Source organism: Tachyglossus aculeatus, chromosome X1, assembly GCF_015852505.1.
Source record: "Tachyglossus aculeatus isolate mTacAcu1 chromosome X1, mTacAcu1.pri, whole genome shotgun sequence".
Classification (NCBI taxonomy): domain Eukaryota; kingdom Metazoa; phylum Chordata; class Mammalia; order Monotremata; family Tachyglossidae; genus Tachyglossus; species Tachyglossus aculeatus.
In genome coordinates, this window is record NC_052101.1 from 34,700,870 (window position 1) to 34,728,061 (window position 27,192).

At 43.5% G+C, this 27,192-nt stretch overlaps 1 protein-coding gene and 1 non-coding gene across 2 annotated transcripts in view; both read right to left on the reverse strand.

Annotated features, from left to right (window-relative positions):
* The window catches only part of GALNT10 (polypeptide N-acetylgalactosaminyltransferase 10), a 181,596-nt gene that overhangs the window by 47,106 nt on the left and 107,298 nt on the right, over positions 1–27,192 (reverse strand). The window lies entirely within an intron of this gene.
* On the reverse strand, positions 4,413–4,550 carry LOC119920091. The gene has a single exon (XR_005447858.1). It is a non-coding gene; the product is annotated as a small nucleolar RNA SNORA7 (small nucleolar RNA).

Sequence of the window (27,192 nt, forward strand, 5' to 3'; positions counted from 1 at the left end):
AAATACGACTGAATGAATAACTCTTTCTTAGGACAGTGCTGTCCTTCAATCAATCGCATTTATTAAGCGCTTACTATGTGCAGAGCACTGAATGAAATACTTGGGAGAGTACAGAGTTACTAAACACGATCCTTACCTTCCAAGTTTACAATTTAGTGGGGGAGACAGACACTAAAATAAGTTACAGGTAGGGGGAAGCGATAGAAAATAAAGACACGTATATAAATGCAACAGCGGTTGGGTGGGAAGGGATGCGTACCCAAATGATTAGGTGACATGAAGTGCTAAAAGAGCCACAAGGGAAGAAATTGGCTTGGGGTGGGGATGACACATTAATTAGGGAAAGTCTCCTGGAGGAGATGTGATTTCCAACTTCTTACTTCTTCAGAGAGCACAGCTGCCCAGATCGCAATAAGTTTATAAGAAATGCCAAAGGTCACCTCAATGGTTCAACCAGCCCCATACACCATTTCTGACAATGGTCCTAGAATGCACGGTGAAACAGTGAGGTTTGCTTTCAATGACACTTGAGCAGCCACTGGACCAGTTTTCAGTTGGTTAGTCCTCTGCCTGGGCTGATACAGCCCTTAAAGACTACGATATTTATACGTCCACCCTTATATGTCCACCCTCCTTCTGCCTCGGCTTCTGTCACCGATTCTTGCAGCTCAGAATCGACTTCCCTTTCTACAGGGACCCAGCACACAAACACAACTGCTCTGAAACAGAGGTGGAAGTCAGGGGTCTCCTGGAGACTACAATTTTGCCAATCTCCACAAAACTTTCTGTTATGAAATCATTATGTTACGTTGCATTACTTCTGTAATCCACAAAATATATGTCTCCTATTTCCAGGTTCACAAAGGGCTGTCTGGTATACGTAAGTGCTGTCGAGTCAACCTACTCGATGATGATGATGATGATGATGGCATTTGTTAAGCGCTTACTATGTGCAAAGCACTGTTCTAAGCGCTGGGGGGATACAAAGGTGATCAGGTTGCCCCATGCAGGGCTCACAGTCTTAATCCCCATTTTGCAGATGAGGTAACTGAGGCTCAGAGAAGTGAAGTGACTTGCCCAAGGTCACACAGCAGGCGTGTGGCGGAGCCGGGATTCAAACCCACGACTTCTGACTCCAAAGCCTGTGCTCTTTCCACTGAGCCACACTGCTTCTTGAGACCCACCCTAATAGTCTCACAGCTCTAAGTTTTTCTTCATGTCCCTAACTTTCCTCCTGGTAATTCATTTCAACTTCTTGTCTGTGGATTTAATAAAATCACTTAACATTTATCAGTATCAATTCCTGTGGCAACTGATGTCTGTTTTGAACACCCTTCAAACTTCAGTGGTTGCTTGATGAATAATAATTCTGTGCTTATCTTGTTCAACCTTCAATCCTGTTCCTCTTAGACATCTTTCCAGGCTGAAGAGGCCTAAGCCTTTTAGGTTCTGGAGTCAAGCTCCCTTCCTCAAATTGCTGGGATTAGTTTTCGCTCAGCAAAGGCAGAGAGAAGGGATGAAGAGAAATGAAGCATTCGTTCATTGAATCGTATTTATTGAGCGCTTACTGTGTGCAGAGCACTGCACTAAGTGCTTGGGAAGTACAAATTGGCAACATATCGAGACTGCCCCTACCCAACAACGGGCTCACAATGCAAAGAATATGGGCCCGGGAATCAGAGGACCTGAGTTCTAATCCTGACTCTGCCACATCTTCTATGTGGCCTTGGGGAAGTCAGTTAACAATAATAATAATGATGGTGTTTGTTAAGCTCTTACTATGTGCTAGGCACTGTACTAAGCGCTGGGGTGGATACAAGCAAATCAGGTTGGACACAAACCCTGTCCCACATGGGGCTCACAGCCTCAACCCCCATTTTACAGATGAGGTAACTGAGGCCCAGAGAAGTGAAGTGACTTGTCCAAGGCGACATAGCAGACAAGTGGAAGAGCCAAGATTAGAACCCATGACCTCTATTTATTTATTTATTTTACTTGTACATATCTGTCTAATTATTTTATTTTGTTAATATGTTTGGTTTTGTTCTCTGTCTCCCCCTTCTAGACTGTGAGCCCACTGTTGGGTAGGGAGCCGTCTCTATATGTTGCCAACTTGGACTTCCCAAGCGCTTAGTACAGTGCTCTGCACACAGTAAGCGCTCAATAAATACGATTGACTGATTGATTGACCTTCTGACTCCCAGGCTTGTGTTCTATTTATCACACCACGCTGCTTTAATAACGATTGTTGTATTTGTGAAGTGCGTACTGTGCGACAGTGGGAGGATATACGCAAATCGGGTTGGACACAAACCCCGTCCCACACAGGGCTCCCAGTCTTAATCCTCATTTTACAGATGAGGGAATTGAGGCACAGACGAGTTAAGTGTCTTGCCCAAGGTCACACAGCAGACATGTGGCAGAGCAGGGATTTGAACTCAGGTCCTTCTGATTCCCAAGCCCATGCTCTATCCACTAGGCCATGATGCTTCTCCTTATCTTAACTTCTCTGCGCTTCAGTTACTTCATCTGTAAATGGGGATTAAATCCTACTCCTCCCACTAGACTGAGAGCCCCATGTGTAGACCGGGTCTAACCTGATTATCTTGTATCTGCCCCAGCGCTTAGAAAAGCACTTAAATGAGCCCCCTGTTGGGTAGGGACTGTCTCTATATGTTGCCAATTTGTACTTCCCAAGCGCTTAGTACAGTGCTCTGCACACAGTAAGCGCTCAATAAATACGATTGATTGATTGATTGATTAAAAAATGCATTTGGGCCAGAAATGGACGGTGCTCTCTAACCGACTTGGGAAAAGCTCTCCTAAAGTAGTGACCAGGACAGTTAGTCTTTCTATTTAATGATTACCAGATCTGACTCAAAGCTAGGATGTGCGTGCTGACATCCTAGGGCTCACCTGCCCTAACACAGCTGCACGATTTGAATCAGCAAAGTTTCCGCACTGCCACAAATCTCCAAAAATTAGAGATGGAACTTCAAATACGTGACATATGAACTAGAAGTGCCTAAGAAAAGAAACTTTCTTGATCCTCTCAGAAGTGCACTCTAGCAGAAACAGCTAAGGACTGGGAACAATCATCCAAGGATTATCCATCTCTTTGGGTAAGTCCCTGAAGACTGCCCGTGCCTCAAGTTTCCTATCTTTAAAATGGGTATTGAAATGAAGGCATGATGTAATGGGGCTGAGTCTCTTCAACGCTTGTGAAGCATTTTGGACTTTTGGAAAAACAAAACACCGCAAATGGGAAAGAGTTTATTCTTTTTAAATTGCTAATGTACTGTTTCCAAGACTCCAAGCTGCAGAAATAGTATACTTTTGGTATGTCAATCATCACACAGTACATATTGTCAGAAGAACATTTATATGCCTGGCTTTCTTGGCAGATGAAAGTATTATGGGTGCTTTGGGACAGATGGGCATGCCACCGAAATCTTCTAATGAAGGATCTCACCACATCCTTTAGCAGACGCACCTTCTAACAAACATACTTGGAAATACACAAGACCCCTATTGGTGTTGTTAATATTATTATTAATAGAGTATTTGTTAAGAGCATACTATGTGCCAAACACTGTGTTAAGTGCTGGAGTGGGTTAAGGATAGATAAGGTCTATTCTATTTATTTTATTTTGTTAGTATGTTTGGTTTTGTTCTCTGTCTCCCCCTTTTAGACTGTGAGCCCACTGTTGGGTAGGGACTGTCTCTGTATTTTGCCAATTTGTACTTACCAAGCGCTTAGTACAGTGCTCTGCACACAGTAAGCACTCAATAAATACGATCGATGATGATGATGACTGTCTCTATACGTTGCCAACTTGTACTTCCCAAGCGCTTAGTACAGTGCTCTGCACACAGTAAGCGCTCAATAAATACGATTGATTGATTGATTGATAAGGTCCAGACCCGCTCCCACAAGGGGCACCCAGTCCTGGGCCAGCACTATTGCAGGCGATAATACTTACGAGAAGCAGCGTAGCGGATAGAGCACGGGCTGGGAGTCGTGGGTTCTAATCCCAGCTCCGCCATGCGTCTGCTGTGTGACCTTGGGCAAATCACTTCACTTCTCTGTGTTGCGAGCCAGTGTGGGACAGGGACTGTGTCCAACCTAATTAACTTGTACCTACCCCAGCTCTTAGAACGGTGCTCGGTATATAGTAAGTGCTTAACAACTCTTGTCTTGCACTGTTAAGTCATTTCCAACCCACAGCGACTCCATGGACACATCTCTCCCGGAATGCCCTATCTCCACCTGCACTCTTTCCAGTAGTGTATCCATAGAGTTTTCTCGGTAAAAATATGGAAGTGGTTTGTCATTGCCTTCTGCACGGTAAGCTTGAGCCTCCGCCCACGACTCTTTCCCACACTGCGGCTGCCCGGCACAGGTGAATATGACTTGTAACAGATTGCTTTCCACTTGCTAGCTGCTGCCCAAGCTAGGAATGGAATGGGTTTGCTTCTGCTTGACCCTCCCTCCTGTAGCCAAGACTGGTAGAGAACTGGAATTCCTCCAGATGTGATCCTGAGAAGGGGCTTAACAAGTACCACGATTATTATTATTAAAGGATCCCAAGAAATAATGAAATTGGTTTGCTAAACTAATCTGGATTGGTGAGTGGAGTTAGAATGCAGAATCATCTCCACGTGGTTTAGCTTAACCCTGATGGCAGTACTGTTCGTTACTACAGAACCATTCCCGGTATCTTTCTTTGGACTGAACCCATATTCTGTCTCTGGTTTGGTTGAAGATAAATTGTGTGCCTTCCCTGATCATCCCAGCGCTTAGAACAGTGCTTTGCACATAGTAGGCGCTTAATAAATGCCATCATTATTATCGTTTGCTTGTAAATCATAAGCCCCTATATTTTCTTCTGTCACATTACAAATGACACCACTCATCTTTACTCGACTATTTGGTCCTAACATGCTGCTTAGTGAGTTTAAGAATGAATTACACTCCTTCCTGAAGCAATCCCATCTACAAGCCAGCTCCCAGAAATAGAAAGCACTTTATCATGGAAATTAACTCCGCTTCCCTATTTTGGTGAAGATGAGTAATCCGTTTAAAAAGAAATGCCATTATCCAAACAGGCAGCCTCTCCACCACTTTTAATTTCATCTAAACGCTTTAGCCCCTTTTTCGGGAGGTGGGGAAGGCAATAAATCCATTTAATAATCACACTACCAATAAAAACACTTCAAATCTCACTATCGTCATTTAATTACAGGCTGCGCTGTTTTCCTAAAACCACCCCAGTCAATTTGCTAAAAGAGATCATTCTGCCAACTGCAAAGAAAGTTTTGTAGTGGGAGCCAAGACAGGGCTCGTTTCTGCAAGTCTGGCCCTTAGCAGAGAGAATTCCTATTCGTATAAACCGTGGTGGAACGTGCCAGGGTGATGACTGTCTAAGCGGCCCCCACAGTGGCCCAGGAGGTTGTCATAGCCAAGCTTGAATCCCGAATCCTCCCCGGTTTTCCTGGCTCCAGCCTTTCTCCTCTATCGAATCTATACTTTCCTCTGCTAAAATTACCTTTGGTAAAACGAGTGACCTGTAACTGTCTGTCCTCTCCTCAGAAACCTTTTTTTTAACGGCATTTATTAAGTGCTTACTACGTGCAAAGCACTGTTCTGAGCGCTGGGGAGGTACAAGGTGATCAAGTTGTCCCACAGGGGGCTCACAGTCTTAATCCCCATTTTCCAGACGAGGTAGAGCTGACAATGGGCGGAGCTGGGATTTGAACCCGTGACCTCTGACTCCAAAGCCCAGGCTTTTTCCACTGAGCTTGGGCAAGCCCCCTAACTTTTCTGGGTCTCAGTTTCTTCATCTGTAAAATGGGGATCCACACCCAGTTCTTTTCCCCTCTTGGACTGTGAACCCATGGGGGACAAGGACTGTGTCTGACCTGATTAGGACCTACTGAGAGCTCACCTCCTCCAGGAGGCCTTCCCAGACTGAGCCCCTTCCTTCCTCTCCCCCTCGTCCCCCTCTCCATCCTCCCCATCTTACCTCCTTCCCTTCCCCCCAGCACCTATATATATGTATATATGTTTGTACATATTTATTACTCTATTTATTTATTTTACTTGTACATATCTATTCTATTTATTTTATTTTGTTAGTATGTTTGGTTTTGTTCTCTGTCTCCCCCATTTAGACTGTGAGCCCACTGTTGGGTAGGGACTGTCTCTATATGTTGCCAATTTGTACTTCCCAAGTGCTCAGTACAGTGCTCTGCACATAGTAAGCGCTCAATAAATACGATTGATGATGATGATGATGATCATATTCCCCTATATTTATATTTATTACTTTATTGTACTTGTACATATTTATTCTACTTATTTTATTCTGTTAATATGTTTTGTTTTGTTGTCTGTCTCCCCCTTCTAGACTGTGAGCCCGCTGTTGGGTAGGGACCATCTCTATATGTTGCCAACTTGTACTTCCCAAGCGCTTAGTACAGTGCTCTGCACACAGTAAGTGCTCAATAAATACGATTGAATGAAAAGGTAACTGAGGCCCAGAGAAGTTAAGTGACTTGCCCAAAGTCACACAGCTGACAATTGGCGGGGCCAGGATTTGAACCTCTGACCTCTGACTCCAAAGCCCATGCTCTTTCCAATCAATCAATCAATCAATCAATCGTATTTATTGAGCGCTTACTATGTGCAGAGCACTGTACTAAGCGCTTGGGAAGTAGAAATTGGCATCACATAGAGACAGTCCCTACCCAACAGTGGGCTCACAGTCTAAAAGGGGGAGACAGAGAACTGAACCAAACATACCAACAAAATAAAATAAGTAGGATAGAAATGTACAAGTAAAATAAATACATAAATAAATGAATAGAGTAATAAATATGTACAACCATATATACATATATACAGGTGCTGTGGGGAAGGGAAGGAGGTAAGACGGGGGGATGGAGAGGGGGACGAGGGGGAGAGGAAAGAAGGGGCTCAGTCTGGGAAGGCCTCCTGGAGGAGGTGAGCTCTCAGCAGGGCCTTGAAGGGAGGAAGAGAGCTAGCTTGGCGGAGGGGCAGAGGGAGCAGGGCATTCCAGGCCCGGGGGATGACGTGGGCCGGGGGTCGATGGCGGGACAGGCGAGAGCGAGGTACAGTGAGGAGATTAGTGGTGGAGGAGCGGAGGGTGCGGGCTGGGCAGTAGAAGGAGAGAAGGGAGGTGAGGGAGGAGGGGGCGAGGGGATGGACGGACAGCCTTGAAGCCCAGGGTGAGGAGTTTCTGCCTGATGCGCAGATTGATCGGTAGCCATTGGAGGTTTTTGAGGAGGGGAGTAACATGCCCAGAGCGTTTCTGGACAAAGATAATCCGGGCAGCAGCATGAAGTATGGATTGAAGTGGAGAGAGACACGAGGATGGGAGATCAGAGAGAAGGCTAGTGCAGTAGTCCAGACGGGATAGGATGAGAGCTTGAATGAGCAGGGTAGCAGTTTGGATGGAGAGGAAAGGGCGGATCCTGGCAATGTTGCGGAGCTGAGACCGGCAGGTTTTGGTGACGGCTTGGATGTGAGGGGTGAATGAGAGAGCGGAGTCGAGGATGACACCAAGGTTGCGGGCTTGTGAGACGGGAAGGATGGTAGTGCCGTCAACAGAGATGGGAAAGTCAGGGAGAGGACAAGGTTTGGGAGGGAAGACAAGGAGCTCAGTCTTCGACATGTTGAGCTTTAGGTGGCGGGCGGACATCCAGATGGAGATGTCCTGAAGGCAGGAGGAGATGCGAGCCTGGAGGGAAGGGGAGAGAGCAGGGGCAGAGATGGAGATCTGGGTGTCATCAGCGTAGAGATGATAGTTGAAGCCGTGGGAGCGAATGAGGTCACCAAGGGAGTGAGTGTAGATTGAGAACAGAAGGGGACCAAGCACTGAACCTTGGGGAACCCCCACAGTAAGAGGATGGGAGGGGGAGGAGGAGCCTGCAAAAGAGACTGAGAAAGAACGACCGGAGAGATAAGAGGAGAACCAGGAGAGGACGGAGTCTGTGAACCCAAGGTCAGATAACGTGTGGAGGAGAAGGGGGTGGTCCACAGTGTCAAAGGCAGCTGAGAGGTCGAGGAGGATTAGGACAGAGTATGAGCCGTTGGATTTGGCAAGCAGGAGGTCATTGGTGACCTTTGAGAGCGCAGTTTCCGTGGAATGAAGGGGACGGAAGCCAGACTGGAGGGGGTCGAGGAGAGAGTTGTTGTTGAGGAATTCTAGGCAGCGCGTGTAGACAACTCGTTCAAGGAGTTTGGAAAGGAATGGTAGGAGGGATATGGGACGATAACTAGAAGGTGAGGTGGGGTCAAGAGAGGGTTTTTTTAGGATGGGAGAGACATGGGCATGTTTGAAGGCAGAGGGGAAGGAACCAGTGGAGAGTGAGCGGTTGAAGATGGAAGTTAAGGAGGGGAGAAGGGATGGAGCGAGAGATTTCATAAGATGAGAGGGAATGGGGTCAGAAGCACAGGTGGCCGGAGTAGCACTTGAGAGGAGGGAGGAGAGTTCCTCTGAGGATACCGCTGGGAAGGATGGGAGAGTAGCAGAGAGTGTTGAGAGCCGGGAGGTTGGAGAAAGGGGGGAAGAGACTTTGGGGAGGTCGGACCTGATGGATTTAATTTTGTTAATGAAGTAGGAGGCCAGATCGTTGGGGGTGAGGGAAGGAGGAGGGGGAGGAACCGGGGGCCTGAGAAGGGAGTTGAATGAACGGAAGAGCTGGCGGGGGTGATGGGCATGGGTGTCAATAAGGGAGGAGAAATAGTTTTGTCTGGCAGAAGAGAGGGCTGAGTTAAGGCAGGAAAGGATAAACTTGAAGTGAACTGAGCCATGAGTTTTCCACTGAGTTTTCCACTGAGCCATGCTGCTTCCCTTCTGTGGTTACTATTCATTGATTCATTCAATTGTATTTATTGAGCACTTACCGTGTGAAGAGCACTGTACTCATTCCCCACTATATCACCTAGAAACCACTGACCATTGGCTCTAAGGGACTCCATCAGCTCACTCTCCTTTACTCTCCTGCTTTCGATCTCAGGTTCGGACCCTTCCTCTGGCTGGAAACTCCCTTCCCTTAAAATCCACCAGCCCCCATCTCTCTCCATTTTTACAAGCCCTTCTAAAATCCAACCTGCTTTAGGATGTTTTCCCCAATTAATTTTTCTTCACCCCAGGTTATAGCCTCCCAACTATCTCAGCACTTTTGCACTAAAAACCCCACTGTACTTTGGAATATTTTGTTTTATGTACTTTTTAACTTTAGCACTTATTCCTCCTGTCTGTAAATTACTATATGAGAGGCAGTATGATCTAGTGTAAAGAGAGCATAGGGGGAGTCTTCAGGCTACCAACTTCTTTTGGGCAGGGAATGTGTCTGCTACGTTTGTTGAACTGTATTCTTCCAAGCATTTAGTACAGTGCTCTGCACATAGTAAGCACTCAATAAATACCATTGATTGATTGAGTCAGGACACCTAGGCTCTACTCCCATCTCTGCTTCTGGCCCGCTGGGTGACCTTGGGCAAGGCACTTAACCTCTCTATTTCTCTGTCTTAGATTGTGAATTTTTCTATGTGGGAAAAGGACTATTTCTGATCTGACAATGTTAAGCACATAGCAAGTGCTCTTGCCTCTCCTGTTAGATTTTCAGCTATTTGCAGTTGAAAGAGCATACGAGCATGAGGCTTTCTGCATGCAGGGATCTGGGTCCCAAAGAGGACTTTATTATAGTCACTAGCCTTAAATTTAGAGTCTCCTGAAAGCATCTAATCTCTACACTCAAAATTTAATGTGGTACCTTTACTCTTTCCTTCTAAAGTATAAAGGAAACTATACAAGTATTGAGCTTTTCTTTAACATTTCATTTTCCTCTTCCTCTCATAACTCACATGCTTCAAGAAAAGTGCTCTCTCTGTGGCAACAATTTATAGGAATTATAGAAGACGGGGGGAATATATTACAGGGGATTTCTGAGTGAATATCGGTAATCCTTGATTGATCAGTACTCTGGAAAACCTCAAATATCACTTGCATGTACAAGTCATCAGTGAATAAATTTTGGGGACTCAAAATACACTTCTCCAGGAAGTGTTGAAGGATTCTGGGAGGTGAAAGAAAAAAATGGAAGGGACAGTTAAAGATGCCTGTGAACTTCATTTTATCCCTTTTAAATTTAATCAATCAATGGTATTTATTGAGCACTTACTATGTGCAGAGCACTGTAGTAAGCGCTTGGGAGAGTACAACATAACAGAGTTGGTGGACACATTCCCTGCCCACAACGAGCTTTGCCTCAGGGATTTTCCCCATGAAACACTGTCAGATGTTCTAAAGCCTTTTATGTTTGGACTACATATTCCTGTGTTATTTAAATAAAGAGCCATTAAAATACCTTTTGAAGTACCAGAAAGACATGGCTGTTTTACCTTTAGTTGAGTGAACTAAAAGAAAGGGACTGAAATGCACCGATACTCCCATATCTTCCCATTGGCAATCATCAATCAATGTTATTTCTTGAGTTCTTTTTGTATGCAGAGGGCTACACTAAGGATGGGAGAGTACAACAGAGTTGGCAAACATGTTCCCTGTCTAGAGGGGGAGGCAGAAATTAAAATAAATTAGGGATATGAACATAAGCTCAGTGGGGCTGAGGGTGGGGTGAATATCAGGTGCTTAAAGGGTACGGGTCCAAGTGCAGAGGCAATGCGGAAGAGAGAGGGAGTAGGGGAAATGGCATAATTGGGAAAGGCTTCTTGGCATTTGAGTAGCTCAGTATTAGAGTTTTGAAGCCAGAGGTAAGGAGTTATATTTCACAGAATTTTTAAGCCCTCATTATATGCCAGACACTGCACTAATCAGTAGGGAAGAAACGATCTAATCCGGTTGGACATAATCCATGTCCCACATGGATTGTGAAGTCTTAATCTCCATTTTACAGATGGGGTAACTGAGGCACAGGTAAGTTAAGTGACTTGCCCAAGGTCACACAACAGACCTAGGTCCTTCTGCCTCTCTGGCCTGTGATCTATCCACTAGGCCATGATGCTTCTTGAATGATTGAGAGAGAGGAGATGAGGATAATGCCAGAGTTAAGGGCTTGTGAGACAAGGAGGATGGTGGTTTTGTCTACAGTGAAGGGGAAGATAGGGAGAGGACCGAGTTTGGGTGGGAAGATGAAAAGTTCCCCAGCCAACTTCTTTGGGTTCTGTTAGCTGGGAGGCAAGTCTCCAGTTAAAACATAAATAGAAAGAAAAACTGGGCAGTAGTTGAAGCAAAATCCAAAAACTTCAGACAGCTGCTGGGCCCATACGAATCGCCTAGTCCCCCCAATTGGTGTCATGTTGTGATACCATCTTCCTGCTCACATTCTTATGTTTGTTGCTTAAGTATTTATAAGTGATTTATTATGTCATGCACTAAGCACTGGGGTAAATCAATCAGGATAAATCAATCAATCAGTTGCATTTATTGAGCACTTACTGTGTGCAGAGCACTAAGTGCTTGGGAGAGTACAATATAACAAGGTTGGTAGACACATACCCTGCCCACAAGGAGATTAGAGTCTACTGGGGGAGACACACTTATAAATAAGCTATGGATTTGTATGTAAGTGCTGTGGGTGGGTAGAATAAAGGGTATAAATTCAACTGCAAGGGTAATGTAGAAGGGCAAACCAAGATATGGTCCCCATCCCTCATAGGGCTCAGATGAGGAAACAGAGGCACAGAGAAGTTACAAGACACCTGCCTATGGTCATAAGGTGGGTCAGTGGCAGAGTTGGGATTAGAACACAGATCTCCCAACTACCAGTCCAGTGTTCTTTCCATCAGGCCATACTGCCTCTCAAGGATGTGTTAGATGGCCTCAAAGGATGGGTATGGGCATGGTTCGGCCTCTAAATAAGACCTTGGCTAGAAAAATGAATTTCTGAGTTGATGGCTGGCCTGGCCTGCTTTCTTCTATTTCTTGCTTCATTTATCTGAGTGTTGCTCTTCTGATGCACTCATCATTCTCCCTGTAGTGAGATATATAGTGTGTGTGATTCCCAGCTCCCAGTGGCACTTGGAAGAGCGGTCTCAACAGAGGGGAACCTTAGGGGAGTGTAGTCTAGTGGATAGAGTAATCACCTAGTTGGGTGGGCCTTTAGGGTCTACTGACCTCACTTCGCCCATTGAAAAATCACCTCCATGGTTGTCAATTTCCCATCTTTTACGAAGCAGAGCACAACATTCTAGGGCTAGAGACACCCCTGAAGTCACCTACCCCATTCTCCTGTCTTCTGGTAGTGCTCACACTGAAATGATCGCAGACAGGTAACTCAGATGCTTCTTGTTTTCTGGAGACGTTTACAAATGGGAGAGATCCTCATCCCACTTTTGACAATTCTCTAGCAGAAAATTCTCCTCCTTAGTCTAACCCAAATCATTTGTGCTGCAGGTTAAGTCAGTTGCTTCTAGTTCTTTTTCCGGTGGATAGTAACACCATCTGGGTACCATTCTCAGTGAAAGAGATATTAGGAGGTTTAAAGAATGTGGTGAAATTGTTTTTCAGCCTTTTCAATAATAACAATTACTTTCTTACTACATACAGGGTTATTGTAAAATGATATACACAAATTGTTTTAAATTCCTCAAAGAATCTGCACCACAAGGTAGAGCTCTTATTATTTCTGTCAGTGTTTTGTTTCATCTTTTGTTATGTCTCTGTCACCAAGTGCCCTCTCCCCTTTTTTATTTTTAGATTATGAGCCTCCCGAGAGACAGGGATCTAGTCTAATTCCCATCTATGTATTCTTTCCCAGCACTTAGCAGAGTGTTCTGCAAACAGTAACTCCTTTGGGGGGTGGGGGAGGGTATTTGTTAAGCACTTACTATGTGCCAGACACTGTTCTAAGTGCTAGGGTAGATACAAGGTAATCAAGGTTGGACCCAGTCCCACATGGGGTGAAGGTGTCCTACTCCTCAATTTACAGATGAGGTAACTGAGGCCCAGAGAAGTTACATAACTTGCCCAAGGTCGCACAGCAGAGTGCCGGAGCTAGGATTAGACCCCAGGTCCTTCTGACACCCAGGTTTGTGCTACATCATATCCAATTCAGGATGTTTTTGGCGCTCTGCGCCGCTCATTTGAACTGAACAAGTCAACCTGTGCTATTCATTTGGTAGACGTAAAGTCCGCATTCACTAACTCCAACAAAGATCATTTTGATCTTTTCAAACGTGTTCTAGCACCTTTTTTTTTTGCCCATCTTGAAACCTTTGGTTGGATGGGTTTTTAGAATTAGCAACGGCACCGAATACTGTCACTTCTGTGTACTATCTGTTAAAGCCAAACCTTTGTTCCCATTAAAATCTACAGGTGACATAAATGACGTCAAACTACTTTCTGGAGATTTCAAGCCATGTCACTGTCTGCCCTCCTGATTATTTAGCCCTCTGTAGAATCAGTGCAGATTCCTTGAAGAAATGACTAAACTCATCGCATGCTGTTCTTTGAAAAGGGTTGAACAATTAGGGTGAGATTTCTGGAGTCATTCGGCTTTCTTATTTAGAGACTCAGAGTTATTTTGGCCTAGAGTTCTTTTTATCTTGACGGTGGCTGTTTTTTTAAAAGCAAAATCATTGCATGGATTAAGCAAAAAAAGTTATCATGTCCAACATAGATATCCTCTTTACTGTTCAAAGAGGGTGTGAGGTAGAACAATAGATGAACCAGCTAGATATGCTCTCTTAGCAATCTTTCCACATTTTCACCATAAATAACTGCTCATTCTAAGAAGTTTCCCATTCACTGAAAACAAGGAGGCTGGCTGCCATTCTCTACCTTCCCCAGACGGCTTTCCTAGAAATCACTGTCCTTGGGAGTTATCGTCCCTCCCTGGTTGACCTCAGGCAACAGTGGGAGAAGCAGCATGGTTCAGTGGATAGAGCACGGCCCTGGCAGTCAGAAGGTCATGGGTTCTAATCCTGGCTCCGCCACTTGTCCGCTGCGTGACCTTCGGCAAATCACTTCATTTCTCTGGGCCTCAGTCACCTCATTTGTAAAATGGTAATTGAGACTGTGAGCCCCACATGGAACAGGGACTCTGTCCAACTTGATTTGCTCGTATCCACCTCAGCGCTTAGTACAGTGCCTGACCCCTAGTAAGCGCTGATCAAATACTATTATTGTTATGATTTTAGGGGAGGGAGGACTTTCTGCACTTTAAAAAAATGCTTCCAACCCCGCACCCTATATCTTTTTCTATAAGGAGAGTGGTGGGGATGAGGAATGGGGCAAGCCAGGCCCCATGCGCTACCCGTGGTGGCTGTGGTTACGGAAACCCATTACTAATAGGAAGAGATAGATATAGAATGTGCATATTCAAAATGGCTATTTCAGGCCTAGTCAAATGAAAATGGCTCTCCTCTTTGTCCAACTCTGACAAGGGAAGTAGGTAATGTTTATAATTCAATTATTTCCTCAGGAATTTGTTAATATTTACCTCTGCTAACATGCTAACGGTCATCAGAGATTTAATTGGTCACCTCATTGGTTCCCCTGCCTCCAGTCTCACCCCTCCAAACTATACTACACCCAGCTTGCCCAGGTCACCATCTTGAAGCATTTTTTACTACACACCTCTAAGTTCCTCAAAGCTTTCAAGGGCTTCCCATTTCCCCCTGCATCATGCAAAACCTCTTCCCAGTGGGCTTCAAGACTATCCCCCAACTCTATCCACTTTACCCATCCGCTACCTTTACCCACTACTCACCAGCTCACCCTCTTTGTTCCTTACAAGCCAAACTTCTAATTGCACCTCTCCTCCACCTCTCCTGCCTCTATCCCCTTGCTCATGTTGTTCTCTGAGCCTGAAACCACCCATGAAATCCACTCCATAAAATCCGACAGGACACTGCTCTCCTTACATTCCCCATGTTTAAAGCCTTCCTAAAACCCACCTCTTCTCCAATTAACTTCCAGCCCATCTGCCATCTCTAGTATGCATTATGTATTTATTCTTGCCCTTCCCCAGCACTTAATCATCATCATCATCAATCGTATTTATTGAGCGCTTACTGTGTGCAGAGCACTGTACTAAGCGCTTGGGAAGTACAAATTGGCAACATATAGAGACAGTCCCTACCCAACAGTGGGCTCACAGTCTAAAAGGGGGAGACAAAACCAAACATACTAACAAAATAAAATAAATAGAATAGATATGTACAAGTAAAATAAATAAATAGAGTAATAAATATGTACAAACATATATACATATATACAGGTAATAATAATAATAATAATAATAATGAAGGCATTTATTAAGCACTTACTACGTGCAAAGCACTGTTCTAAACACTGAGGAGGTTACAAGGTGATCAGGTTGTCCCATGGGGGCTCACAGTCTTAATCCCCATTTTACAGATGAGGTAACTGAGGCACAGAGAAGTTAAGTGACTTGTCCAAAGTCACACAGATGATAATTGGCGGAGCCAGAATTTGAACCCTTGACCTCTGACTCCAAAGCCCGGGCTCTTTCCACTGAGCCACGCTGCTTCTCCATAACCAACTGCACAGTCAAATATTTATTCTGCTATCTCTTTGTAAATATTTGTTTGTACATCTCCTCCGACAGCATAAGCTCCTTGGCAGGGAGAACACAACTCAGGTTTATGTATACTCTTAGTACAGTGGGAGCTCAATAAATCAATCATATTTATTTAGCCCTTACCGTAACCTCGTAGTGGGCAGGAAATTTGTCTGTTTATTGTTATATTGTACCCTCCCAAGCTCTTCCTACAGTGCTCTGCACACAGTAAGCGCTCAATAATACAATCGAACATATGCAGAGTACTATACTAAATACTTGGGCGAGTACAATAGAGTTGATAGATACATTTCCTGCCCACATCAAACTTACAGTCTATACCATCATTATAACTACTACAATATTAACTTACATTAAAATTTCTTTCTGGCTAACATAGCTTATTCTGTTCAAAAATCATGCACACAAACTAGCAGAGGGTAACTGATTCTAGGCAAAAACGTGCATCATACCTCTAATTAATTAAAATAACCAGCTGCCACACATTAAAGGTTCACATCATTGTTGTTAGTTATCTGGATATTTCATTACGGTGCTTTTCCCTAGGTGAGAAAAATAACAATTCAATCTAACAGCTAAATCAGCTCCAACAGAATGAAAAAACAGTCTTTTAAAAGTTGTTTGCTTAACTAGGCCCATCCTATTATACCCCAATAATAGCATATAGGTTACTTGTAACAAAAGAGATTCCCTTTATCCACCTCCAGAGTTTTCCTTTCTCCTCCCAGATTCTTCCTCTGAGTGACTTTGATTTTTTTTCAACAAACAGTTGCTGCGAGATGGAGAACAAAATGGAAACCTGACTCCACCACGTCCGCTGCATGGCCAAGGGCAAGTTATTTGACTTCTCTGAGCCTCAGTTACCTCATTTGTAAAATGGGGATTAAGACTGTGAACCCTGTGTGGGACAGGGACTGCGTCCAACTCGATCATCTTTTATCTACCCAGCCCTTCGTATAGTGCCTGGCACAAAGTAAGTGCTTAACAAATGCCGTTCAACAAATACCTGTCCTACCTCACCTCACTGTTTTCCTATTACAACCCAGCTGACATATTTCGCTCCTTTAATGCCAATCCACTCATTGTACATCTCACCACTAACCTCTCGCCCATGTCCTGCCTCTGGCCTGGAATGCCCTTCCTCTTCATATCTGACAATTACTCTCCGTCTTCAAAGCCTTATCGAAGGCACATCTCCTCCAAGAGGCCTTCCCTGACTAAGCCCTCATTTCCTCTTCTCCCACTCCCTTTTGAGTCACCCTGATCTGCTCCCTTTATTCACCACCACAGCACTTATGTACATATCTGTAATTTATTTATACTAATATCTGTATCTCCCTCTAGACTGTAGGCTCACTGTCAGCAGGGAATGTGTCTATCAACTCTGTTGTACTGTACTCTCCCAAGTGCTTGGTGCAGTGCTCAATAAATATGATGGACTGATTAAAAAGCTATTCATTGGAGAACTTGACATAGGTGGGTTCATAAAACACAGGGCTTATTAGGGGCTTTTTGTATATTTCCAGCATGGAACTTCAGAACAACTTCTTTTGTGCGTTCTTCAGTTATTTACGAGCCAATAAACACAGTTTTCAGAAGAATGTCTCTTTATCAAGGGCCAAATTCACTTTCAAGCCGGGAAATGCCCCCATATCAACACCTTCAGAGTTTAGAAACTTAGCATAGAAGTAACTCAACAGCTGGCACACCGGAGCTCGAAAATGAGGTCATTTAATTTGGGACCCAGAACCAGACCCTCATTATGATAAACGTCAGAAATCCAAAGTAAATCAAATTTTCAATCGCTAGCCGTGGTTGAACTTTGCCAAGGAGAATTCAGGTCCCACATGGTAATTGAGCCACCTGCATTAACCCAGATGGTCATTTGTGCTGTGAGCTCACAGAGAGGCCTGTATTTCAGCTTGCAAATTTGCCGCACTCAAACCATGGATGTTGTTTCACGTGTTCCAGTTCCTGTTGTAATTTACCCAAATGAGCAGCCAGTATTTCTTGACTGACTCACAAGTCTCCAGCAGGGTGAAATGGGCTCCTACCCAGATGGCAAACGCACAAGAGATTTTCTAACTATGACACTTAGGAATTACACTATTGGAATTTGATTCGAGAATTAACAACTACTTTTTGTTGAAAACCGGGGTTATGAAAACTGCGCTTACCGCGCCGCTTAATGTATTAAAGGTAGAGGAGGGAGGTGACGGCACTTCAGGATGTGAACTTAACTGTTCAAAAATGTGTACCAATTAAAATGATTACCAGTTTCCTCTTGCACAAATACTAACGGCTTGCGGTTCACCAGCACATTTTTCCCAACTTTCAACTCCAAGTGATTTATATGGTTTTTGTTCAACACACACACACATACACACAAAACTAATCATCAAAAAGTCAGGTATTTGTGAGTAGCAGTAATGTGACGTAAATTCATGCCACTGTTAATGAAGAAAGTAGGAAAACTCAATTTTCAGGGCTGGCACTAGTAACAAGGTGACCTCGGGGAAACCTACCTTTTGGGGCCCAGGTTGAGAGAGGGTAAGGGAAGTTGCCTAAAAGTTGGAGCCAATGACCCCTTGGGGTCCGATGAGGGAGGAAGCAATTTAAAAACCTCCAATCAATCAATCAATCAAATTTATTGAGCGCTTACTGTGTGCAGAGCACTGTACTAAGCGCTTGGGAAGTACAAGTTGGCAACATATAGAGACAGTCCCTCCCCAACAGTGGGTTCACAGTCTAAAAAGTGGGCTCACAGTTTAAAAGGAAGGAAGGGGCTCAGTCTGGGAAGGCCTCCTGGAGGAGGTATTTATTGAGCGCTTACTGTGTGCACAGCACTGTACTAAGCGCTTGGGAAGTACAACACCACTGATGGATTAACTCAGTTTCACTCCCAGGGGGGATGTTGTCAAAGTGTTCACATTGTCCAAAAAGCTCCTGGGGAAAGGGGAGAGAGGGAAAAGCCAAGGGAGGCCCGCAGCTGGTTTTTTTTTTTTTGTTGAAATGTCATCCCGGTGACTCCATCCCAGTTGGTTTCTAGGCCTGAAAGAAATGGTTAAAAAAGAAAAAAAAACAAAAAAAAAAAAACAAGCACGAAGCCCCAGGGCTGCCCACCGTGGGGAATTCTGGCCCTTTTGCCTGCCTGTAGTGCGGCTGGAGAAGCAAGTTGTTCCACTCTCTTCACCCTCCATCCTGCCCAGGCTGGGGGCCAGAAAACACTAGATCACTGGGGGCACTATGTTACCACCACAATATGTTACCACCACAAAATTACGTGTTGACCTTCACAGAGCAGAGCCCATTTGAAGGGTAGGTGTCTCTTTAGGCTGCCTACCTGAGGAAGTGAATAACATCAATTTGGCACCCCCAGATGATAGACCGATTTTTCCCAACTCCTAAAACGAGCTCTGACCTCCCTCTCAAGATACCAAAAAGGCTTACAGTAAATCTTCCCTTTTTTCCCCAATTCCCTTATTGTATTTGTCTGAGTGTTTTTCCATGGTGATCTTTAGCCCATCACCTTCCCCTAGTTTCCTTTTATAGCAGTAGAATTTATTGAGGACTTACTCTTTACTAAGTCCTTGGGAGGGTACAACAGATAGCAGACACGGGTCCACACTCTTCGTTCCTGTAGCACCATGTTGCTCACTGTGCCCTGATCACATCTATCTCCCCGCTTAACCCTTTCCCATGCTTTCTCTCTGGCCTGGAACTTCCTCCCCAATATATGTGCCAGACCACCACTCTCCGCACCTACAAAGCCTTACTGGGGTGGCATCTCCTCTGGGAGGCCCTGCCCCAATTATGCCCTTTTTTCCCCAGCTCCCTCTCCCATCTGTGTCTATGTACTTGGATCTTAGAGCAGCATGAAGAGCAGCATGGCATAATGGATAGAGCACAGGCCTGGAGGTCCAAAGATCATGGGTTCTAATCCTGGCACTGCCACTTATCTGCTGTGTGATCTTGGGCAAGTCATTTAACTCCTCTGTGCCTCAGTTACCTCAAATGGGGACTGAGAATGGGAGCCCCACGTGGGACAGGGATTGTGTCCAACCCGATTTGCTTGTATCCACCCCAGGGCTTAGTACAGTGCCTGGCACGTAGTAAGCGCTTAACAAATACCATTATTATTATTAATAATAATATCAATACATTATGGATATGTACATCAGTGCTGTGCAGGCTGCAAATCCAAGTGTCCCCTCATTAAGTATTTTCTGCCCAGCCTTTTACAGAACAATATCGCTAAATAACGTAAAGGGAAGAGCCAAAATCAAAAACAGAACAGAACCTGGGGGAAAGTCAATTACTTAGAGTCTCTGGCAGAATATCTCATCTATGTACTTTTTTCCTAGCACTTAGTACAGTGCTTAGCACATGGTAAGCACATACCATTATTATTATTAGTAGTAGTATTACTACTATTACTTCTTTAGCATGCGGAAGCATTCATTTACTAAAAGTACCCTAGAACAGAGTTTCCCAGCTGGCATGTTGCGGGACGAATTTAGGGTGCTCTAAACTATGTTGCACAATATAGGGGGGCTCTGGGCTTTGAATTTTTTACATGACATATGTCTTTTATGTTCCCAAATTCAGGATTTGTGCAACATCCTAAATGGAGGGAGCTAGTTGGAGATGCCAATGCAAGCCACTGTACAAGACGTTGGAGCCCAGGACTGGATTAATGCAAAGGCTAGGAGGATCTTGGGTCTCAGTCAAGCCCCCCAAATCATAGCCCCTCTTGACTTTACCAACAAATAGTACTCATTGAGCACTTACTCTGGGTAAATCAATGTATTCAGAGCTTGTGAGGGTGCGATATAGTTATTAGTAACATAATCCATCAGTCAGTCATATTTATTGAGCAATTACTGTGTGCAGAGCACCGTACTAAGCGCTTGGGAGAGTACAATGTAACACTATCAGAGAAACATTACCTGCCTACAACAAGCTTACAGTCTAGAGGTGGAGACAGACATTAATATAAATAATTACAGATATGTACATAAGTGCTGTGGGGTTGGGAGGGGGGAATGAATAAAGGGAGCAAGTCAGCAGGGAGTGGGAGAAGAGGAAAAGAGGACTTAGTCAAGGAAGACCTCATGTGCCTCATGTACTCATCAGCTCTCTCCCTCCTAGTTATCTACTTACCTACTCTCCTCTGCTATATATTGATTGATGTGGCAGACCCTGCAGAAAGGCAGAGAGCCGCTCCCCTCAAGACTTTGGCTCTTCCAGAAGGCCCAGAGTGGAGATATGGGGTGTGAAAGACTGTCAGTTACTCAGCTGTATTTATGGAGTGCTTACCGTATGCAGAGCACTGTACTAAGCGCTCGGGAGAGTGCAATATAACAATAAAGAGACACATCCCTGTCCACAATGAGTTTAAAGTCTAAAGGGGAAGAACGACATGAGCAAAAATAAATTACAGATATGGACATAAGTGCTGTTGAGGGGTGTTGCCATTTTTAAAGACTTAAAAGGAGGTTATCAGGACCCAGCCCACAGGAGAAAGGCCCTGGACCACCTACAATGGTTGAAGGTTGAATACTTGACGCTTTTAGGACAAATGAGAGAATGTGTACGACTAGAATGAAGGCATTTGTGTGTGACTCTAGACTGTAAGCTCGTTATGGGCAGGGAACAGTTCTGCTAATTTTGTTGTACTCTCCCAAGTGCTTAGTACAGTAGTCTGCACATAGTAAGTGGTCCGTAAATATGGTTGATTGACTGATTACCTGAGGTCTCTGCACTGGTGTTGCCAGAATGGGGTCCTGCTGACCTGATTATGAGAGGACCCTGTTGGAATGCACTTAGTACAGTGCTCTGCACATAGTAAGCGCTCAATAAATACGATTGATTGGTTGATTGATTGATTGAATGGAGGGATTCTTCTGATTTGGGAGATGCCTATTTCCGGTATACCTTTGATAAATCTGCATCTTCCTACCCCAGGGGCTCACAAGGTGGCAAATAAACCTTAGTGAACCCCAGCTTTGATAATGGCCTATCAAATTTGAGAGTTGGAGACTGGGCAGATGTGCATTTAAAAATCAAGTCCCATGGCTTCCAGTGCCTGGCACAAAGTGCTTAACAAATACCACCACCATCATCACCTTAACAAGGTGAATTCAGTTTAGTGAACATATTATACACTCAGGTACCTGGGCCACTTTCTTTTCAAAAGCTGGAAATCACTGAGTTACACAAGGACATATTTTGGGGGGAAGAGGGCTAACCACTGAATTTTCCATTTTAATAGATCCAAGTTATTAGAAATAAAATTCTTAGAAATATAGAATGGGGAATTTAACTATTAGAGTTAGAAGATTTCCCATATAAATCATTTTATGAATGGTTTGTCATGCTAAAACCTATAGGTTGTAAGAAAAAATGGTTATTTTTTTTTAAATAAATTATGTATGTCCATAGTGCAAAAACTCTACATATTCATATATAGAAGGAGGGTGGTCTAGTGGAAAGAGCATGGGCCTAGGAATCGGAGACCTAGGATTCTGATTCTGGCTCTGCAGTTTGTCTGCTGTATGAACCTGTGTGCTTCTGTGTGCTTCACTTTCCTCATTCTCAAAAATGAGGATTAATTCCTACTCCCACCTATTTAGACTAAAGCCCCATATGGGACAGGGACCGTGTCCAACCTGAGTACCTTGTATCTACCCCAGTGCTCAGCACATAATAAGCACTTATAAAATACCATAATAATCATTAATTATTCATGACCCTTCAAAGCCCTACTGAGAGCTCACCTCCTCCAGGAGGCCCTCCCAGACTGAGCCCCTTCCTTCCTCTCCCCCTCGTCCCCCCTCCACCCCCCCATCTTACCTCCTTCCCTTTGCCACAGCACCTGAATATATGTATATATGTTTGTACATAGTTATTACTCTATTTATTTTACTTGTACATATCTATTCTATTAATTTTATTTTGTTAATATGTTTGGTTTTGTTCTCTGTCTCCCCCTTCTAGACTGTGAGCCCACTGTTGGGTAGGGACTGTCTCTATATGTTGCCAACTTGTACTTCCCAAGCACTTATTAAAGTGCTCTGCACACAGTAAGTGCTCAATAAATATGATTGATTGATTGATGACCAGATGCATAAATTGGAAGACTAGAACACAGCTTCTCTAAAACCCATAGTGCTTCATATGTAAACACTGTATTTTTACTGTCTACACTGTATTAGCTGTTGTACTCTCCCAAGCACTTTGTATAGTGCTCTGCACATAGTAAGTGCTCAATAAATGCCACTGATTGGTTCATTGGTTTTCTAAAGAGTGATCAACTAGAAGCATTTGGTGCACTTAAAAGAAAACTGATATGTACACTTTGTGTCTTACATCTAAACCTTTATAAATCTACTGAAAGACCAAAAAGAGTTCTTCTATTAAATCCTTTCCTATTCCAAATGCTGGAACACCATGCTCTTTGGAACATAAAGCTATGGAAGTAATACAGCCAGGGATTGGGTGGGGCAGGCTATGGGTAGGGTGGGTTATTTACTCAATAAATGCTTAGGATTGGAAAGGGGCAGTTGGGCTGCAGGTGGGAAGGAGGCCAAGACAAATTTTCATAGAAGTTTGTCAAGCCAGACTGATAGTTTCATATGGTGATAGGGACACACACCCAGTAATTAAGTTTCTACTTAAGCTGCTTGACCCAGGCCTGTTTTAAGAGGATTTTTGTGGTGTATCTTCAAGAGACTGGTTTTTAAATGAGGATTTACGCTTCCTTTGACAACCTCAAGGACAAAGGGAGACCAGGGAGCATGAAGAATTGGTACGAAACATGAAGCGGGGGTGTAAGTGAGAGAGTCAGAAGTCTCTGCATTATTTCCATTATCAATTTTCTCACCTACCATATATAACCAACTGGCCTCACGTCCTCTTTTTGTAAGATGGGTATGCTACACTATCTCTTTCTCAGATGAGAATTAGTGAGGATTAGTGAGCTATTTCTTTTGAGAGCCTAAGGAATCGAGGCTACATTAAAGACTTCCTTGACTGTTCTAGTGAAAGATTAAATCCACAACACACAAAATTCACACACTTCCCCATAAAAATAAACACTGAGATTTGCAGAGAGAAGTAGAGAGTGCAAGCTGGCTAGTCACATAGTGGACAGTAAAGTTAAGTGTATTCAAGGCCAAATTTCTAAGTTTCAACAAAATTCAATAGGCCAGAATTGCAACTTATTTCTTATTGAATCTGAGGTACAAATATAATAAAACTCTCATAAAATTCTTCTCACTGAATGACTGGGAAAACAAACACCACTACTGGCCGTAACTTCATGCCAAGATTAGAGGCTTTAAATGCTTTGCAAGCTCGGATTTTCCAATTACATTGTTTATTTGGTCAAGACACAGAGCACATGGAACTTGCCAGAGATCCAAATGCCAGGATCTCTGAAGCTCAATGTGGCTCTGTCCACTTTATGCTAACAATTTTAAAAGGATTCATGGCAATAAATGTCATTAAATCATTCACCGCATGAACAGTTACAGAATAGGGATAATTGAAAATCATCAGTTAATGGGTGGTGGGCAACTTCACTACATTTTTTAAATCTTCAAGATCTAACTACCGCCTGGGCCTCTGGGTGGAAGGGCAGAAAATGAAATCCACGGAACGATACATGCTTCATGTTAATGAGGTAAGAAGCTCAAATGGGTTTTAATTAGCCTCTAAAAGGAAGTAGATTTGAGTCTGGTTGGAGTAGGGATAGAGAAGTCAACTAACAATTATGTCAAACAGGTTACTAGACCAAGAACAGCTTCTTGAATCTCCTGTGGAAGGACAGCTACTAGTAGCAGTAGTACTAGTAGTAGCATGGGTAAAAGTAGTAGTAACCCACTGTTGGGTAGGGACTGTCTCTATATGTTGTCAATTTGTACTTCCCAAGTACTTAGTACAGTGCTCTGCACACAGTAAGCGCTCAATAAATACGATTGATGATGATAACAGTATTTATTGAGCACCCACTCAATGCACTATACTAAATACTTGGGAAAGTACAACGGAAGCACAAAACATGGTCCCCGCCCTCAAATTTAGATAAGTGATGTGCACTCTGCACACAGTAAGTGCTCAATAAATAGACCACTGATTGAGTATATGTCGGCTTAATAATATCTGTTGAGGTTCCAGAGAAAGTGGGGGGGTAGTCCCAATATTCAATGATAGCTGGAATGTAAGTTGTAAACCTACTGTACTAGAGTGAAGGATAACAATAATAACTGTGGCATTTGTTCAGCATTTACTATGTGCCAAGCCTGGTACTATACATAGGGATAGATGCAGGATAATCAGGTCAGATGCAGCCCCAATAAGTAGGGGGGAAAACAAGTATTTAATCCTCATTTTGCAGATGAGACAGACGCAAAGAGAAGTGAAGTGACTTGCCCAAGGTCACACAGCAGGCAAGTGGCAGGGCAGGGATTAAGAACCCAGCTCCTCTAACATCCAGGCCTGTGCTCTTTCTACTAGGCCGGGCTGATTTCCATTGGAGGAATAAAAAAATGTTTTTGGGGGCTAAAGCCCAAAAAATGATAAGGCTGTCCTTTCCATGCAGTGGCTGGAAGATATTAATTCAGTTAACAGTAATTCAGTTAACAGTACGTTCTCTAATTCTGGACCATTTTCTCCACACCTGACTAGATGATAAAAACTGCTTCAATTCTTCTAAGTCACACTTTTATTTCACAGTTTACCATCTAGCATTCCAAAAATTATAAAGAATTTGAGTTATGGTCTAGGGATTTTAAATAATCTACCAAATGATCAATAATCTTTCATCTACTCTACTAGACAGTTTTGTAACAAAACACAATTTGAGGACAGGACTGGGAGAGAATGAAAAATCACAGGATGTGCAAGAATTTAACAACTGATGCCGTAAAAGCTCTTTTAATAAAAAAAACCTACGCTTGCCACTGATGATAAATATTAGAAATGGATACCTGCCTAGACGGAAACACACGTAGGAAGAGGAAGAGAAATGGAATTTATCTTCATGACTAAGGTGGTGATAACATCCTGATTTATGAGTAATACCATATTTCAAAAGGTCATCCTTTAATTGGGATGATTAATATTAAATTTCATACATTACATGGGCTGTTTATTCAAGAGTATTATTGAGACTGAAGTGAAAAACGGAGTTGCCCATCAAGGTGCTGATGACTACACAGAAATAAATGATTGATGCGGTACAAGGCATTTCAATGCTTTGAACATCAGCAGTCATTTATTACTGGGCTCTGAGGCAGTGGAAGGAGAATAATAAGATTGATCCAAGGCAGCTCAAAACCACCCCTGATGTATAAATATACATTTCCCACTCTTCTCTGTCCCAGGTTCTCTGAACAAGGCAGCTTACCCAGTTAGACAGCTCTTTTAATGATGCTCGATAATTATATTACTGTCTTCTAGCAGACAATAAAGCTTCAACATCTTGAATAACTTAAAAATTTCCAGAGGTATAAAGGGTGAAACGGGGATCGGGGGGAGAGCTCTGAATTGGGAAGAAAGGAATGACAGTAAAATCCAAAGTTGTTTCATTTTAGACAAAAGAACGGATCTGAAGTGCCACATTTCAAGAGTAGCAAGCTTTCCTGAACTGCTTGTCTCCTGGACAGATTCTTCTAAAAGGCCCAACGTGGTCGAAGTGTTTTCAGCATGGAAAGAATTGAGACAGTGGGCCAATGGGCTTTCTGCCCTGAGCGCTCTCTGATTTTACCAAATGTGATTTTACAGGATGCTTCCGGAAATTCCCTGGAACCACTTGCTCGTTTATTCAATTGTATTTATTGAGCCCTTATGATGTGCAAAGCACTGTAATAATAATCATAATAACGATGATTATGGTATTTATTAAGCGATTACTATGTGACAGTCACTGTACTAAGTGCTGGGGTACCTACAATCAAATCGGGTTGGACGCAGTTCTTGTCCCATGTGGGGCTCACCATCTCAATCCCCATTTTACAGATGAGGTAACTGAGGCAGGGAGAAGTAAAGTCAAGGCCACACGGCAGACAAGTGGAGGAGTCAGGATTAGAACCCACAACCTTCTGATTTCCAGGCCCATGCATTATCCCCTACGCCAATAGACTTGATAGTCTCTCTTTATTGCTGTATTGTACTTTCCAAGTGCGTAGAGTACAATATAATAACAAACAGACCCATTCCCCTCCCCACAACTTGTTATGGGGGAGAAATAAATTCAGCACGATTACCTCAGACTTTGAAGCGTTAGGTTCTCCTGAAGGCAAGATAGCAAGAAAATACTGAGCGGCAACAACAAAATGGGTCCTGACAGAGAGAATTGCGGACACCACTCAGACAGGCCAAAAGACTGTGGGAGAAATACCTGCCATTTTCAGAGATTTACCTACTTTTCTTGCAAAACTGAGGGGAGGCTCCTTCTGATTCTGTACTCAGTGTTGGGTAGGAAAATGCCAAGAAGGGAAAGCAAGACCTGGATTCTATCCCCAGACATTGCTTCTCTTGTTTTAAGTTGGCAGTGCCGCTCTGGATGAGGGTAAAGGAAGAAAAGACGGATAA